The sequence below is a fragment of the Arachis stenosperma genome, chromosome 3, assembly GCF_014773155.1.
Source record: "Arachis stenosperma cultivar V10309 chromosome 3, arast.V10309.gnm1.PFL2, whole genome shotgun sequence".
Classification (NCBI taxonomy): Eukaryota; Viridiplantae; Streptophyta; class Magnoliopsida; order Fabales; family Fabaceae; genus Arachis; species Arachis stenosperma.
This window is the reverse complement of record NC_080379.1, coordinates 157,971,970-157,991,058: the sequence shown is the minus strand read 5'-3', so window position 1 is coordinate 157,991,058 and position 19,089 is coordinate 157,971,970.

The following is a 19,089-nucleotide window of genomic DNA, read 5'->3' as shown; positions in this document are numbered from 1 at the left end:
ACCTACTTTTTTACTGGAAAAGAAGTCTTCTCTCGAGTTTCTTTCACAATGGGTGGATGATACCATTCTAGAGGAGAGCCCTTTAGTTGATGTTGATTATATCACTGACCTTCGTACCCACTATAGGATTTGTAGTGATGAAGTTGATGAGCCTAAGTACGAGCTGGTAGCCCCGAGTCCAGAAGACCGGGTTTGTTTTGGGAGGGATTCTGAATCAGATCCCCATTTTCTCTTTATGTATGACTGTCTTTTTACCCGTTTGGGGGTTTCTTTCCCCTTTTCTGATTTTGAAATTGAGGTTTTGAATCACTGCCAAGTTGCCCTTACGCAGCTCCATCCCAACTCTTGGGAGTTTATGAGGATTTACTAACTCGAAGACGAGAGCTAGACTTCCCATCTACCTTAAAGATATTTTTCTATCTTTTTCATCTGACTAAACCTTTTAGTGGGCAAAATAATAAGCAACAGTGGGTCTCTTTCCGAGCTATTCAAGGTTGAAAAGTTTTCTCTATGTTTGACGAGTCTTTCCACGACTTCAAGAATTTCTTTTTTAAAGTCCTAGCAGTAGAGGGTCACCATCCCTTCTTTCTTGATGAAGATTCCAACCCCCTCTTTCCTCTGTACTGGCTGAAGGCTTCTCCTGTAGCAAAGTATAGCCTTGACGATTTGGATGAAGTTGAGGAGGCCGTAGTAGGGTTCTTCCGGGAAGCTTGGGGAAGAGCCCCTTATTCGGATACCAAAACGTTTTTTCAGGGGTCTCCAAATTTTGTGCAAACCCAATTAGGTAGCTTTGTTGATGATTTTGAAAACTTCCAACTTGTAGTCTTCCGATTTGTAGACTAACTCTTTGTTTTCCTCTTTTTCAGAGATGGTGAAAAAAGGATCCAACTCCTCCTACCAGAAGGTCCAGGATGCCAAGAGGAGGTCTCGAACTCAGGTTGATGACGCGAGGGCCGCAGGCACTCTTCCTCCTCCTCCTCCTCCTCCTCCTCGTGATTTCGGGACCTCTTCTCGTCCTATTTTAGTATCCTCCTCTTCTGCTTTTTCTCTTCCTCCTCCCATCCGCCGGCCCGATCTTCCCCTGAACCCAAGAAGAAAAAGCACAAGACTTCTGGCTCTTCTTCTGGAGTTCTAATTTTGATGGTCCCAAATTTGTTCGGAATCATATCTTTTCCCATACTCAAATTGATATGGACGATATTTCCATTCAAAACCATCTTAATATCATGGTTCAGGGGAGTGTTTGGGTTACTGGGATGTGCACAAAACTCCTTGATATCTTGGAAAAAACTCCCCTTAGCTCTTTGGATTCTACCCAAATGGTTGAGGAGTTGGAGGGAAGGATCTTTCTTTATCAAGAGGAAGAGAAGAGGCTTAAGGAGGAGGTTGCTAAGCTAAGGGAGGAGAGGACCCGGCTTCAGGAGAGGGAGAAGAGGTTGATGGGCTAGTGTGTCATGGCAGAGGGTCTTAAGGAGAAGGCGGAGTAGAACTATGTCTGGCTCTTTGGGGAGAACATCAATCTGAAACGGGAGCTGGCAAGAGGTTGGGAGGCCTACCAGGACCTGGAGGATTCAGTGGCTGAGAGTTCGGAGGAGGCTTGGAGGATTTTTAAGGAGCAGGTCGGAGTTATTACTCCTCCTCTGGACCTTTCTCCGATCTGAAGACCCATGGACAAAGGCTAACAGAGTCCCCTCCTCGTGAGGATCAACGAGAGGGGTCTCAGCCGACGTTTTCAGATGTTCCGACCCCTGCTACTGAAGTAGCTGCTCTGTTTTCCCCTGCTGCATATCCGACCTCTCTTCCCGCTGGTGATTCCCATCCTTCTTCAACTTAATTGATTCAAGCTACTTGGAGCCCGGCTTGTGGACCCCTTTTATGAACAATTTTATTTTTTTTTTGCTTGTGGTGATTTGTTCTTGACTCTTGTTGACCTTTTATGGCCGTAAAAAATGCTTTAATTTCTGCCCATTTTTTGGATAAGGGATTTTTAAGATTAATAGACGTGTGCATGCCTTCTATAATTTTTCCTTCGTTAGGCTTTTCATGAAAAACCCTTTCGATCTTTTTTTTGGAAAAATTTTTTATCTGGACAAGCTGCGTTTTGTATAAATTGTCTTAGGTTTTCTAAAGACTCGAGACAACCTCAGCCCTTACTTTTGATGGTTTTTCCTTTTATCTTTTTTTTTGGTATCCCTCACTCATTCAAATTTTCTTATTTGAATTGTTCATAACTTAGGTTATTTTGCGATGCATTTCAATTCTTCTCGATTTTTTTGACTTGTTTGGTCGTTATATTTCCGAGTTATCATGACTTGCTTTTATAACCTCTTTACACCGACTTGTACCTCATCGTTTTATCCTGATGACCCCTTAGGTCGGTCATGGGATTTTTACATTTTGTCGAGCTTAAGTCGGCGCGTTTCGTAGAAAATAGAAATTTACTAATGGGATTTTTAAAGAGATGTAGAAAAAGATCTTTATTTATTGATGAAGGTACTTTTTTGCTACTAAGGAAAAAATTATTGCCCTTTAGTCTTCACTTTGATGCCTCGTTAAAACCCCCTTCAGGAAAACCCTTCTTTTTGGGAAAAAACCATGAAGTCGGAAAAAAGAGTACATCAAGGAGTAGAGTTCGCTTTTAGCTGTAGTACCTTTTCATATTACAAGCATGACACGACCTAGGTAATTCAGTGTCGTTCAAGTCGGTCACCTTGTAGTAGCCTTTTCCTAGGACTTCACTTATCTTATATGGCCCTTTCCAGTTAGCAGCAAGCTTTCCGTCTCCAGACTTGTTGACTCCAATGTCGTTTCTGATTAAGACCAAGTCGTCTATGGTGAAACTTCTTCGAATGACTTTTCTGTTGTATCTGTTTGTCATCCTTTGCTTCAGTGCTGCTTCTCTTATCTGGGCTTATTCTCGTACTTCGTGGAGTAGCTTGAGTTTTTCTTTGTGCCCCTGTACGTTGCCGACCTCGTCGTAGAAGCTCACCCTTGGACTTTGCTCATTGATTTCCACTGGTATCATGGCTTCTATGCCATAAGCAAGTCAGAAGGGTGTTTACCCTGTAGCAGATTGAGGTGTAGTCCGATATGCCCATAGTACTTGAGGGAGTTCCTCAACCCATGCTCCCTTTGCATCTTGTAACCTTTTCTTCAGCCCTGTCAGTATAACTTTGTTGGCTACCTCGGCTTGCCCATTTGCTTGTGGGTGCTCTACCGAGGTGAACTGATGTTTGATCTGCATACTGGCTACCAGATTTCTGAAGCTAGAGTCGGTGAACTGAGTGCCATTATCAATGGTGATGGAGTGGGGCACCCCATACCTTGTGATAATGTTCTTGTAGAGGAATTTTTGACTTCTCTGGGCTGTGATGGTGGCTAATGGTTCTGCTTCTATCCACTTCGTGAAGTAGTCTACTTCCACTATTAGGTATTTTACTTGTCCTGGCGCTTGAGGGAAGGGTCCTAATAGGTCCAATCCCCATTTTGCAAAAGGCCATGGAGAAGTTATGCTAATAAGCTCCTCGGGGAGCAACGTGGAAGTTTGCATATATTTGGCATGGCTGACACTACTTTACGAACTCGGTGGCCTCTTTCTGCAAAGTCGGCCAGTAGAACCCGGCTCGTATGACCTTCCTAGCCAAAGATCTCGCTTCAAGATTATTTCCACATATACCATTGTGGACTTCCTCCAGTACTTCTGTCGTCCTTGAGGTCGGGACACACTTTAATAGTGGTATGGATATTCTTCTTTTATAGAGAATATTTTTCACCAAAGTGTAGTTCTGTGCTTTCCTCCAGATTTGCCTGGCTTCTTTTTCATCTTTAGGTAAGATGTTGAATTTTATGTATTCGATTAGTGGGTTCATCCATCCGAGGTCCAATCCAGATACTTCAAGGATGTCTTGTCTTCCCTCTGTTTTTGTCACAGAGAGTTCTTGGAAAGTTTCTTGGATCAAGCTTCTATTATTTCCAGGTTTGGTACTAGCTAACTTGGAGAGGGCGTCTGCTCTGCTGTTGAGATCCCGAGTTATATGTTTGATCTCGGTCTCTGCGAATCGCCTAAGGTACTCAAACTTTTTGTCTAAGTACCTCTTCATATTGGGGTCTTTAGCCTGATATTCTCCGTTTATTTGGGAGGTTACCACCTGAGAGTCGCTGAACACGACTACTTTGGTCACTCTAACTTCTTCTGCCAGCTTTAACCCTGCAATCAAGGTTTTATATTCTGCCTGATTGTTAGAAGCTGAAAATTTAAATTTGAGGGAGACTTCTACTTAAGTTCCCTCTTGGTTGACTAATATTATGCCTGCACCGCTTCCGACTTTGTTGGAGGATACATCCACGTATAGCTCCCATGTAGTCGAGGCTTCCTCTTGATCTCTTGCATATTCTGCCATGAAGTCGGTGAGGCATTGGGCTTTAATCGTCATCCAAGTTTCATACTTTAGGTCAAACTCGGAGAGCTCTATGGCTCATTGAACCATTCTTCCTGTAATATCCATTTTCTGAAGGATTTACTTCATGGGCTGGTTCGTTTGAACTGTTATTGTGTGGGCTTGAAAATAAGGTCGTAGCCTTCGAGAGGCTACTATTAAGGCATATGCAAACTTCTCAAGTTTTTGATACTTTAATTCAGGGCCTTGTAGAACCTTGCTGGTGAACTATACAGGATGTTGTCCGACCTCGTCTTCCTGTATTAGAGCTGATGCCACAGCTTTGTTGGCTACGGATACATACAAGACAAGTTCTTCCCCAACTATAGGTCGGGTCAGAATGGAAGGTTGGCTTAAAAACCTTTTGAATTCTTGGAATGCTTCTTCGCACTCAGAAGTCCATTCGAACTAGAATCCTTTTCTTAGTAGAGAGAAGAGTGGTAGGAATCTTAATGCTGATCCTGCCAAGAACCTGGAGAGGGCTGCAAGTCGGCCATTCAACTGCTAGACCTCCCTTAAGCAAGTCGGGCTTTTCATTTCTAGGATTTCTTTGCACTTGTCGGGGTTGGCTTTGATCCCCCCCTTGTGTTAGCATAAATCCCAGAAATTTTCCAGCCTCCTGATAAACCCCGATTTCGTGGTTTATCTTGTGCTTAATTTGGGAGATTTTATCAACTTTTCTCATATTTATTCAATGAAATAGCATGGTTTTGTAATTCTCCCTTGAATTGTGCTTAAGTGTAAAAACATACTTTTTAGGCCCTAAAATTGGTGATTTTAATTCACTTTAATTCTATTCGATGCCTTGATGTGTTTGTTGAGTGATTTTAGGTTCATAAGGCAAGTATTGGATGGAAGAAATGAGGAAAAAAACATGCAAAGCGGGAGAACTCATGAATAAATGAATGAACTGTAAAGCTGTTAAGCCTGACGTCTTTGTACTCAATCGACCATAACTTGAGCTACAAAGGTTTAAATGAGGTGGTTTTAGTTGCGTTGGAAAGCTAACATCTGGGACTTCAAAATGATATAAAATTTGCCATAGTTGTCTGACGTCTAGGGACGCGCACACGCACTGTACGTGTGCGCACCGATGGAGCAGCGTGGGTCCACTTTAAGCAACTCGTTGGGGGCGATTTCTAGCTCATTGTGGGCCCAATCCAACTCATTTCTGATGCTATTGAACCCAAGAATTGAGGAGGAAATGAACCAAGTAGTCATAGTTTAGTTTTCTTCATGTTTTAGGGTAGAATTCTAGAGAGAGAGAGGCTCTCTCCTCTCTCTAGATTTAGGATAGAAATTAGGGTAAAGTTAGGTTGATCACTCTCAAATTTCTCTTTCAATTCCTGTTTTGATTTCAATTCTCTTTATATTTTAGTGTTCAATTGTCTTAATCTTCTTAGTTTCTCTTGTTAGTTTCTTATTTTGCTCTCTTTTATGTTGATGAACCATTGTTGGATCTTGATTTCTTTTAATGCAATTTTATGTTTCCATGTCTCTTTTATGTTGATCTTGATTGCTATTGTTGATTTCTTGCTTATGATGGTTATGGATCTTGTTAATTCTTGCATTTAGTGATGTTTACTTTTCTTGTACTCTAGGTATTTGATAGAATGTTTTCTCTAGTTTTTTAGTAGTTTCCTTTACTCTTGGCCTAGGCTAAGGAAATTGAGTGACCTTGAGTCATTGGGTCTCAATGATTTGGTGATTTGAGAACCCTTGGTGATCAATTTGACACTCATTGACACCAACCCACTACTAATCTAATTAGTAGATAGGTTGGGACTTATGGGTTGATGTTGATTAAACCATTTGATATACTTCAAGTATAGAAGTAGACTTAATGAGCTTGGTTCCTCATAATTATCAATATTTGGTTTGTAGACAAGGATAATGATCTCAATTACCTATGTCTAGCCAAGAGTACTTTTTTATTTCTTTTGTTAGTTCATTGTTCATTTACTTTTCTTGCCATTTACTTTTCTTGCAAAAATATAAAAATCAAACCCCCTGTTCTTCATAGCCAATAATTGACCATTTCATTGCAATTCCTTGTGAGACGACCCGGAGTCTAAATACTTCGGTTAATTTTTATTGGGGTTTGTACATGTGACAACTCAAATTTTTGATGTGGGAATTGTTTGTTGGTTTGGATCTATGCTTGCAACGAAGTAATTCTTTTCTATAAGAAGAAAATCTAGACCATCGAGCAAAATCTTATTATCACCTCCACCGCGAAGGTGCACTTTGCGAGATTCAACCTCATCCCCTGCATCCTTATGGTGCTGAAAACTTGCGAGAGGTCAGCCAAGAGATCGACCTCATCCTTGGTTTTTACTAGCATGTCATCTACATAGACTTCCATTAGGTTCCCAAGGTGAGGAGCGAACACCTTGTTCGTCAGCCTTGATATGTGGCTCCAACATTTTTCAGTAGCAATAGTTTGCTCTAGGCGTGATTAACGATGTTTCTTCTTTATCCGGCTTGTACATCGGGATTTGGTTGTATCCCGAGTACGTATCCATGAACGACAAGTGCTAATACCCCGAGCTAGAGTCTACTAAGGTATCAATGTTTGGTAGTGGATATGGGTCTTTGGGACACGCCTTATTCAGGTCAATGTAATCGACGCACATCCTCCACTTGTCGTTTTACTTTTTGACCAACACCACATTTGCTAGCCATGCCAGATACTTGACCTCTTTAATGAAACCGGCTTCTAGGAGGGCTTGTACTTACTCTTCCACCACTTGGGCTCGTTCAGGCCTGAGCTTTCGTCTCCTTTGCTGAACAGGTTGCGATCCGGGGTATACTGAAAGTTTATGAGACATAAGTTCGGGATCTATCCCTGGCATGTCGGAGGCTTTCCAGGGGAAGAGGTCGGAATTCTCTTGTAGGAGCCTTACGAGCTACTGCTTCAGATCTTGTTTTAGGTTGGCTCTTATGTTGGTATTTTTTTTCTTCCTCTTTTTCGACCTGTACCTCTTCAGTCTTTCTCCCTGGTTGTGGCCGCAACTCTTTTTTAGATCTGACTCCTCTGGGCTCAATGGTGTGATCCTCCTTACCTTTTCATCTTAGGTTTAGGCTTTCATTGTAGTATTTTCTCGCCAGCTTCTGATCTCCCTTAATGGCTGCAATTCCCTCTGGTGTTGGGAATTTCATGCAAAGGTGGGGGTGGACACCACTGCTCTGAGCTGATTTAGAGTTGCTATGCCTATTAGAGCATTGTAGGCGACGACTATAAAGTCGATGCTCAGAGTTTTGGATTCTTCCCCTTTTCAAAAAGTTGTATGCATAGGTATAAATCCATATGGCTTTATCGGTGTATCCCCCAGCCCATATAAAGTATCGGGGTAAGCTCTTAACTCCTTTTCGTCCAATCCCAGCTTATCAAATGCCAGTTTGAACAGGATGTCGGTTGAGCTTCCCTGATCCACTAGGGTTCTATGAAGATGGGCTTTGGCAAGGATCATGGTTATCACAACTGGATCGTCATGTCCAGGGATGATACCCTGCCCATCTTCTTTAGTAAAAAAGATGGTTGGGAGGTCGGGAGCTTCTCCCCCGACCTGGGAGACTTCCTTTAAGTGCCTCCTGCGATATGACTTTGTGAGGTTGCCTCCACCGAATCCTCCCAAGATCATATGTATATGTCTTTCCAGGGTCTGTGGTGGTGGGTCTCTTCTATCCTTGTCATCTCACTTTCTCTTGCCATGATGGTTTGACCTTTTCACGAGATATCTATCCAGCCGGTCTTCTCTGGCCAGCTTTCCTATCACATTTTTTAGGTCGTAACAATCATTTGTTGAGTGACCATATAGTTTATGGTACTCGCAATAATTGCCATGACTTCCTCCTTTTTTTATTTTTGATGGGCCTAGGAGGAGGTAGTCTTTCGGTGTGACAAATTTTTCTGTAGACATCAACTAGGGAAACTCATAGAGGAGTATAGAAGTGATATCTCCTAGGCCTTTCAGGGCCGACTTCCTCTTTTTTCTTGGGCTCTCTCTCTTTCTCTTTTGATGAGTGAGAATGCCCAGGTCACCAACTTGGCTCTTGAAACCTGACATTTTCCTCCATGTTGATGTACTTCTCATCTCTTTCCTATACATCACTCAGGGAGGTCGGGTGTCTTTTCGAGATGGATTAGGAGAAGGGGTCTTTTCGGAGTCCATTTACTAGACCCATAATTACTGCCTCCGTTGGCAGGTCTTGGATCTCCAAACACGCTTTGTTGAACCTTTTTATGTAGTCCTTCAAAGGTTCTCCGACCTCCTATTTTACATCCAAGAGACTCAGTGCGTGCTTTACTTTGTCCTTCTGGATGGAGAATCGCATCAGAAACTTTCGCGATAGGTCATCGAAGCTGGTGACCGACCTTGGGGGAAGACTATCGAACCACTTCATCGCTGCTTTCGTCAAGGTTGTTGGGAAAGCCTTGCAGTGAGTAGCATCAGAAGTATTGGCCAAATACATCCGACTTTTAAAATTGCTTAGATGATCCTTTGGGTCAGTAGTTCCATCGTAGAGGTCCATATCAGGAATTTTGAAGTTCTTTAGAACTTTTGCCCTTATTATGGCCTCACTAAATGGGTCTTCTCCTCCCAAGGGAGAATCTTCTCGGTCACTACGCGAGTTACAACTTCGGAGAGAGGATTCTAGTCTTAGGAGATTTTTTTCAAGCTCTTTTCGTCGTTCGATCTCGCTTCTCAAATTTCTCTCCGCTTCTCGCTGTCGCTCCAATTCTTGTTCCAACTGCTCCAGTCGTCCCTGATGCCCATGGAACAATTCCATGAAGTCAGTTGCATGGGGTTGTCCTTCTTTTCCTGATTTATGCCCCTCAGAGAAGTTTTCCTTTGGGTCCTTCACCCATGAGGTTCCTTCTTTGTGCTGGTTAGTCACTCCTTGGTGAGTGACTATCGCTCTATCATTATTGTCAACGTCCTGGTTCTCTTGCTTAGAATCAGATGCTGTGTTTCCATCTTCATACAAGTTGTCTGCCATCACTGGTTGATCGCTCGAGTCCCTGAAAACGGTGCCAATATTACGATGGGTAATCGGAGATTAATGGGCGGGCCTTGTAAGGTTGGCCCAAATGTTTGGAGGAGGAGATCTCCGACCTGGATTGCGTCAGGGAGATACCGTCCGACTTGTGTGTGAAGGAATTGAGGGGTGGTACCTGCAAAAGGTTTATAGCAGGTTTAAGTATATTGGAACTTAGCAATATCTGAGGGGTGTCAATGTATTTATAGTGGTGAACCAATAACCACCGTTGGAGTAGTTCCACCTTTTAAGGTGGATAACCGTTCCTTTATCTTAGGAAAGTTGAGATATGACTCCTAGAAGTGGGTTGCGAAATTTTAGGGACAGTTACTTATTTGAATAAGTGTTATCTGCCAGCTAACCTTCGGTCCCGACTTCCTTATAATGGAGTCTGTGTCGAATCCGACCTCATCAGAGGAGGTCGGTGGGGAGTGAGGGCCCGTCTTTGAATTGGGCCTTTAAGTGTATTTATACCTGGGCCTTAGTGTTGGGCCATGGTATGAACACATTGTTATTAGGATTTTGTTCTAGACTATTTGATTATATCTTATTTATTTAACTTTTTATTCTGTACGTACACTTGATATTTAATAAAATTCTTATTTGATTTCTATTATTTAGAATTTGACTACTAATTATGTTAAAAAAAATTAAAAATTGAATTTATCATCGAATTTACCAGGAGAAAAATTCGACAGTAAGTCGGCACGAAACAAATATAGTATGGCGCCAAACATTTTTTTGTTAAAAAAATCAGCCGTAGAATTTGTCAATAATTACCGTCGGATTGAAAAATCCGACAATAACTGATTATCGGCTAGTGTTATAATATTGGATTTTTTCCGACGATAATACATTTATTGGTAGATTATTTTAGTTATTCGACCGATAAATTTGGTATTCAATATTTTTTTTAGTAAATTCAGCTTTGAATATTATTCATTCTTAACTTTATAATTGGTGAGTTTAAACATCATCATTTCTATCTTGACGATCAAATGGTCAAAATATTAATATTCTCCGTCAACCTAATATCTATATCAAATATTATCTCTCTCAACGAAAGGAGATCCATATTTTTTAAGGAGTAATCTCATATTTTATGTTTAGATACTCGTCGTATCATTAATTTTATGATGTTTATATGTCTATAAACTATTCACTAATATTCTATATTTATAAAATTTTTATACCTCTTAAATACTTGGTACTTAAGTTATATTCACTCCATACAAAAAAAAAGACATATTCCAATATTGCGATTTGCAATATTTTAAAAATTTATTCGCACACAAAAAAATATTTAGAATAATGAAAAGACTATTAATATTAATTTTTAATTTGTTATATTTTTATTAATAATTTAAAGTCTTAAAATATACCCTTCAAACTCATAAAAATTTCAATAAATTAATGTATATATTACCTACAAAATTTCTTTAAATTTATATTTTTTAATTACTTGTTATGTTCTATATAATTTATTTTTAAAGAGTTTCTTTTTTATTCTTAATCAATAACAATTACAAAAACGTACTACTTGTTCACTTACAAGAGTTTTCTTTTCAATATTTTTTATAATTTGATAGAAAATTGAGTTCATCGACGAAAACAAATTTCTAGCTACTTGTCTAATTTTTTTTGTCCAAGACTGATTTTTAGCCATTTTTTTAGCCTTAATAGATTTTTTTATCCAAATTTTTTTAAAAAATAAATAGAATAATTCATATAATAAATAGACTCATTTTAATGGAATATTTTTTGAATCCCTTCTGACATATATAATAATTAAACTAATTTAAAACTAAAACTTACCTTGAATACAATATTTAAAATTAGATTTATATTAATAAATTTTTTTTTATATCATTTAAAAAAAAGACGAATTAAATATTGCTACTTATATAATCCAAAAAATGAATATTAGAATGTTATTATTATAACTTGATCACAAGAGTTCAATCAAACTAAATAAGATGTACTCAACTGTACTCTTCTATTTCATTGCATTATTTTTTTATTATCTTCTTATCAATTTGATAGATAAATATATTTTAATTAATTTAATAGTAATTTTTTTCAATTATTTATAAAATTATAATTTCTTTTTCAATTCAAATACACAGTATTTTAATTTTTTATTGTATTTTTTTAAAAATTCAATGAGCCAAAATATATAATATTTCAAATATGTAATGTACTTTTTTAATATTGTTATGCTTAATTAAATAATATTTTAAAATTTATTTTTATTAATGTATAATATCTTTTAAACATAGTATATAATTATTAATTATGTAATTCTATCATTTTTATTTTAGTTAATTTTTTTATAATTTAATTGACAACATTTGAAATAATTAAAAATAATATAAATTTTAAATTAAGTTGAGATTAAATGTTGGAATAATAAATTTTATATTAAGTTTAAAGTTAATTTTTATGATATATGATGTTATAAATATTTATGCAATGTCTTGTGAGTTTGAAAATGGAATTGAATTACGTGATAAGTATTGTAAGTGATGTACTAAGCAGACTTAATCTAAATGCATCAAATGGACCTGTTTGGCAATTTTACTTTGTGAATATATTATTTTATTTTGTAAATAAAAAACATATTTGAACTTACATACTACAAATTTATACAAAATTGACAAATTTATTTTTTTAAAAAAAATAAAATATATTTTTTATCTTTAAAATTAGTTAAAAATTTTAAAAAATATTTATACATTTTATTTTATTTTAATTTTATTTTTAAAATTTTTTATTTGTATCAAATATACATATAATAACAGAATTTTTAGAGAATTTATAACCAATCTAACAATAATATATAATAATTATATCTGATTTACTTATCCAAAAGATTATTCTTGCAATATTATTACATAATTGATCTTAATTTTTTTAAAAAAATTAATCACTAAGGATATATTTTATACAAATAAAAGTTTTTTAAGTAAAATAGAATCAAAATAAAAATTATAAATATTTTTAAAATTTTTAATAAGTTTGTAAGACAAAAAATATGTTTTATATTTTTTAAAGATATATTAAAAATATAAATATTTATGTATTATATTTTAATAGTTTAATTTTTTTTAATAAATAATTTTATAAAAAAATATAGAGAGTCAACTATAATATAAACTAACTTAAGTTAATGTTTTATATTTTTAAAATTTTAAAAAATTAAGATAGTGAGAAGTTATTTTTTTTTAATAGACTGCTTTTTTTTAATTAATTAATAGCTTAATAGAATTATTTTATAAAATATATGATAAAAGTATATATAGGCTCGAGAGATGATATTGGTATATAATAAACGTATGGATTTTTGTGCGTGTGGATAAAGCAGACGCCAAAACTAACTAGTTAGTATATCAATCCAAGAAATACATGCATATCCAATAACGAAGTTGGGATCCACATCCACTAGACAGTAAACCATGCATGTTGTCTGTGGATTAATGGCAATGAAAGGAGATATTGTCTAGATCCTACAATTCTACTAATAAGTAATACAAAAATGTAGAGCCTAGTTTTTGTTGTTGTTTATCTCCTACATACACTGATTACAATCCTCCCCATACATGAAGCGCCAACAGTATTACCATTCAGCAGCGCATACGTATTGCCCACAGTAGAATACACTGATTGCGATGCAAAATGTTATGTACTAATATTTATTATTTTCAAGGAATACACGTGTTTCAAAGTGAGTTGCGAAGAGTATAGGTGGCAGTGAAGAAGAAAGCTAACAATGAGGTCGTGGCATATCAGTAGTTGCATAGTAAATTACGCTGATTGCGATGCAAAATGCTACTTACCAGTTGTTGGTATTTGCAAAGAAGGCACGCGTGTTTCAAAGTGAGTAGTGGAGAGTATAGGTGGCAGTGAAGAAGAAAGTTAATAAGGAGGTTGCGGCTATCCTGATTCCCGGAGTGTATCTGGAATAAGACTCCAATACACGAAATCATGCATCTCCGGCATGTCTTGCGCGTGTCACGCCTTCATTCTTTTCCATACCTCCAACCATGCCGCGTGTCCTCGTGCTACTGTGCTATAGCCTTCATTCCTCCCACACCTTCATTCTTTTTCATTTCTCCCAACCATACCGCTCTTTCTAAGGCGGTTAAATGAAAGTTAAGATTGAACTTTAGTACGATACATGAATCCTGTAGAATAAGACAACAGCACACTCTAAATCATACATTTCCGGCATGCTTTGCGCGTGTCACGTATTCATCCTCTTCCATTCTTCCCAATCATGCCGAGTGTCCTTTACACATGCTACTATGCTATAACCTTACTTCCACCTTAGTTTTGTTAGTGATCATCCTCTTCCATTCCCAATTTTTTTTAATGAATATTTTTTAAAACACTCAATAATAAGATTTTAAAAATGCTCAAGTGAAAGTCCGACTGATATATTAAAATTTATTATGCAGAAGAAGGTTAGAAAAAAATGTGAAGTTTATTAGTATTTGTTTAAATACAATGCAAAATAAAATAAGTGTAAGGAATAAATATTTGTTATTTGTTAATATATAGATAAAATCAATATAATTTTACCTAAAAATATTTACAATTTGATAGAATAATAAATGATAAATATAAAACTAATTTTAATACTATACTAATCAAATGTGTAGACACAGTACTCTATGAGTATCCTCTTGGATATATATATATATATATATATATATATATATATATATGTATATATATATATTGTCTTTAAAAAAACAAGTAGACAGTTTTCTATCTTAAAAAATATCATAAAAAAGATAAAATTGTTATATTAAAATTTATTATATATAAATAATTAAAAATATTATAATTTTAACTAAAATTTGTGTAATAATCATAATTGATTAAACCACAATCATATATTTACTATCTATCTTTCAATAATAATAATAATAATAATAATAATAATAATAATTTTGTTTTTTTATATTAAATTGAATGTTAGCCCTATAATATTAGTTTAATTTTTTTATATTAAAAAATATCATATATACGTGAAATTTTTAACTTCTAATTAGGATAAACTTTCTATCCTCTTATTTTAAAAATAGTTTTTATTTTATTGTTGTATAAATATAAGATAGAAAGTTACAAGAAAAAAAAGTGAGCGGTTAATAGTTTTAATTTGTTTATAAGTGTGTAAATGTAAACTTAAAAATTTTGTCAAAGAAAAAAATTTAAATGTATTGATAATTATAAAATATTATTTGCATTATCATAATAAATATAAATATCAAAATATGAAGAAAAAATAATATATCCTCATATGCACTCTTATTTTATTTTATGTCTTTAGCGGTTAGAATTTAATTTTTATTTGTAAGTTGTAATATAGATTGGTTATGAAGACAATTATAGAGAGTTTGAAAATATTTAGCGACTCTAAAAGCCATATTCTATCCTAAAATTCAAATTACGAGAAAACTTTTTATGCAGATATTTATACTTTTAAAATATTAATCTACATAAACTTCATGCAATGTTTACAGATTTTCATTAAATTATGTATTTTTTAGTTTATCTTCTTTTTATTGATTGTCCTTGTAATACATCATCATATGCACTCTTATTTTATTTTATGTTTTTAGCGCTTAAAATTTAACTTTTATTTACAAGTTGCAATATAGATTGATTGTCGAATATAAATGTAGAGACCAAAGAGTTTGAAAATATTTTGTAACTCTAAAAGCCATATTCTATCCTAGAATTCAAATTACGAGAAAATTTTTCACGCAGATATTTATACCTTTAAAATATTAATTTACGTAAACTTCATACAATGTTTACACATTTAATTTTTATTAAACTATGTATTTTTTTAGTTTATCTTTTTTTTTTATTGATTGTCCTTGTAATACATCATCACATGCACTCTTATTTTATTTTATGTTTTTAGCGCTTAGAATTTAACTTTTATTTACAAGTTGCAATATAGATTGATTGTCGAATATAAATGTAGAGACCAAAGAGTTTGAAAATATTTCGTAACTCTAAAAGTCATATTTTATCCCAGAATTTAAATTACGAAAAAACTTTTCACGCAGATATTTATACCTTTAAAATATTAATCTACGTAAACTTCATACAATATTTACACATTTAATTTTCATTAAACTATGTATTTTTTTAGTTTATCTTCTTTATATTGATGGCCCTTGTTTTCATTATCAGTCTCTTTTTTGGTTTTAGACTTCTGTCTCACTCTTATATCAAAGTTGAGTTATTCAAGTGATTTATTCTTTGAATGGCACCATGCACCAGCATGTTATTTTTTAAATTTTAATTTTAATATATAATGTCATTACTGTTTTATATATAAAATTTTATTGATAATATATTTATTTCTTATATTAGATAAAAATATAAAATTTTAAAAATATAAATAACTTATGCATACTATAGGTATTATTATTATATTTTGATTCCTAATTTTATTTTGTCCCAGGGCAATGTTAAAAGAAGGAATGTTAAATTTTGTTGAGTACTTTAGTAGTAATTAATAAATATAAGTGATAGATAAATTTTTAAAAGTTTAATTTTGATGTATTATAAAACAGTTTTATAGATATATTTAATTATATAATACTGTGTTAGTAAAAGTAAATATTTTATTTTTTGTATTTATTGTATAAATAATCATCTAAAATAATAAATATAATTAAATAATTATATAAAATTATCTTCCTCAAATAAGATAATCTCTTGAATTTATTTAATTTTTATATAGATTTTTTTATTTATCTTATATTATTTTACGTAAATAATTATATGTCATACTTTAAATATAACTTGTCCATATTTACTATAATAGAAGACTTCATTATTTTTTTTAAATTTATTTATCTAAATATAAATATTTAAAAATTTATTTATCACTCTACTCTAAAACTGTCTTCTTCTTATTATCTATGTCAACTATATATATATATATATATATATATATATATATATATATATATATATATATATATATATATGAAAAAATCACTACTATTTACTGTATTCAACTTTTTTTATTAAAAATAATAATTATCACACTATTTAAATTTTAATAAACAAATATTTTTACTTTGTAAGTCGATTTTCAAATAATAAAAATTTTCACTTAGGTAAAAAATTAAATTAATAATATTTCTTGTTTGTTATTAATCTTAATAGTTAAATTAATAAAATTAATTAAGTATTATCACTTATGTGTAACTAGAAAATATGTCACATTTTTATTTTTTTATTTGAGATAAAAAAAAATAGTTATCTTTGTAGAAATAATAAAAATGGTAATGAAAGACATAATAGACATAATGGTGTAGCGTCATGGTTAGGTGAAATAGGGAAGAAGAGTTGGGACTCAAAAGGGGGTGCAGCTCATCGTATACAATTTTTACCACTATATACCTTAGGGATACAAATTACAAAATTTATGTAATTGAAAAATATTAATCATGTTAATTTCATCAATATTTTGAAGTCGTATAACTTTTCTTTACTTTTATTTAATATGACTACTGATATATATGTAAATATTTTTTGCACAAAGATAATAATAACTGAGAGAATTATTAAATAATTTAAAGTGTTTGATAAAAATATTTGATATAATATATATTTACATATAAATTAATCTAATAATGTTTATGTGAATAATCATTTTTATTTTAAACATGATTAAATATATTAAATATGAATAGTTTTGTGCTATATAATATCCAAGGTATAATTATTTAACACATTTACTCTTAAATGGAGTGTACGAGAATAACACACGATATAAAAGATTTTATTAGGTACGTTTGGTTTGATTTATATTTTTATTTTAGTTTTTATTTTTTATCTTTTAAAAAATATATATTAAAAATATAAATTAAATAAATTATTTTGTCTCAGAGTAGTGATGTTTTACTTGTTCGTAAAAAGCATATATAAAAAGCAATTTCAAAATAGGAAGCTTCGAAGTCATACCCCATAACATAATTTGTTGGGTGGGTAACACTTTTTTCTCCATTGGCAATTAGTACGATGTGTAACTAACAGTTCCATTAATTTTGGTCACGATTTTAATAAAGACCAACTTGAACTCTTGCCACTGTTGTAGTTTTATTATTATAACAGTAGCAATACTATAACAATACGTTCATTCCATTGTAAAACTTATTTCTCCTGCAACTTTATTTTGCACGCAACGAATTTGAACTTGAAAAAGTGTGATTAAGCTATTTTCCCCACGTTGTTGCTTATGCCGTTGTCTTGCGATTCCCACAAGTGTACTTGTCAAAGGTTTTATTAGGTGATAATAATCCATCAGTAGTAGGGAATAGAGGATACAAAACATTAAAAAAAAAAATTAACAAGCGAGCTAATGAAATCAATCATAGCTTATGAATATATGAAAAAGAATCTAAGGTGTTATTATTGCGCCTAAGAATAGAAAGAGATAAGGGATTAGACATTACATTAGATTAGATTATATGGTAGGATGGTGAAAGAAGAAAAAGGGGTGTTCAAGTGTCGTGTGAAACGCATTGAGAATTAATTTAATAAAATTTTTTGAAGAGATGTTTGTATTTTTTAAAAATATAAATATTTTATTTTATATTTGATAAATAAAAAATTTATATATTTATATTTGTAGTTTTTAAAAATTAAAAATATTTTAAAAAGTATTTAATAGAAAACTTTTTAAAATTTATTTGTATTTATCGAAATTAACAAAATTTAATATAAATTTATACATTAATTTATATTTAAATTTAATTTTGATATTAATGTTTATATGATATTTTTAAATTTTAAAAATTATTTATTAAATATATTTATTATTGTTTATATTTATTAAAATTATTTTTTATTTAATTTATTAAATACAAATTCTACGATTTTTAAAAAATTAATTTTTATAAATTGCTTATGGGTTGGTGGGTTTTGGGGTTTACTTCTTCAATTCCGTTGCTTTTATTCAAAAAGAGCACGGTGAGATGTATCTAAAAAAGAGGATGAAATATTAAGTTGACTTATATATGTATTATCTTGTATATATAATGAGGAAGAACAGGATCTTCTTAATATGTGTTTTAAGAACATATTGTAAAAAAAGACCTTGAAATATTAAAAAAATTTTATTTAAAACTAATTTAATTTAATTTTATAAATTTATTATATTAATCACTAATTAAAATTATTAAATATATATTATAATATTATTTAACGTATTATATTAATAAATTTTAATACTGTTAAAAATAAAAAATAACAAAAAAAATTTATGTAACTAATTTAAAAGATTCAAAAAATAGGTTTAACTAAAAAAATTAATTTCAAAAATAAATAATTGTTTAAAAATTAATTTAACTTTAAAAAACCTTTAAATATATTAATATATTAATAAATTTTAACAGTTAATCTTTATTATATATATTTTTTATAATTAAGATAATAATTAAAAATTATTAAGATATCAGTATATGGATACATTTGAAAATTTTGCTGACCTTTATTCTCCGGTAAATATAAGCGAGAGAAGTGTCAATGAAAGGAGAAGAATGAACTGTTGGGTTGAAAAAAGGGTAATTAGGAA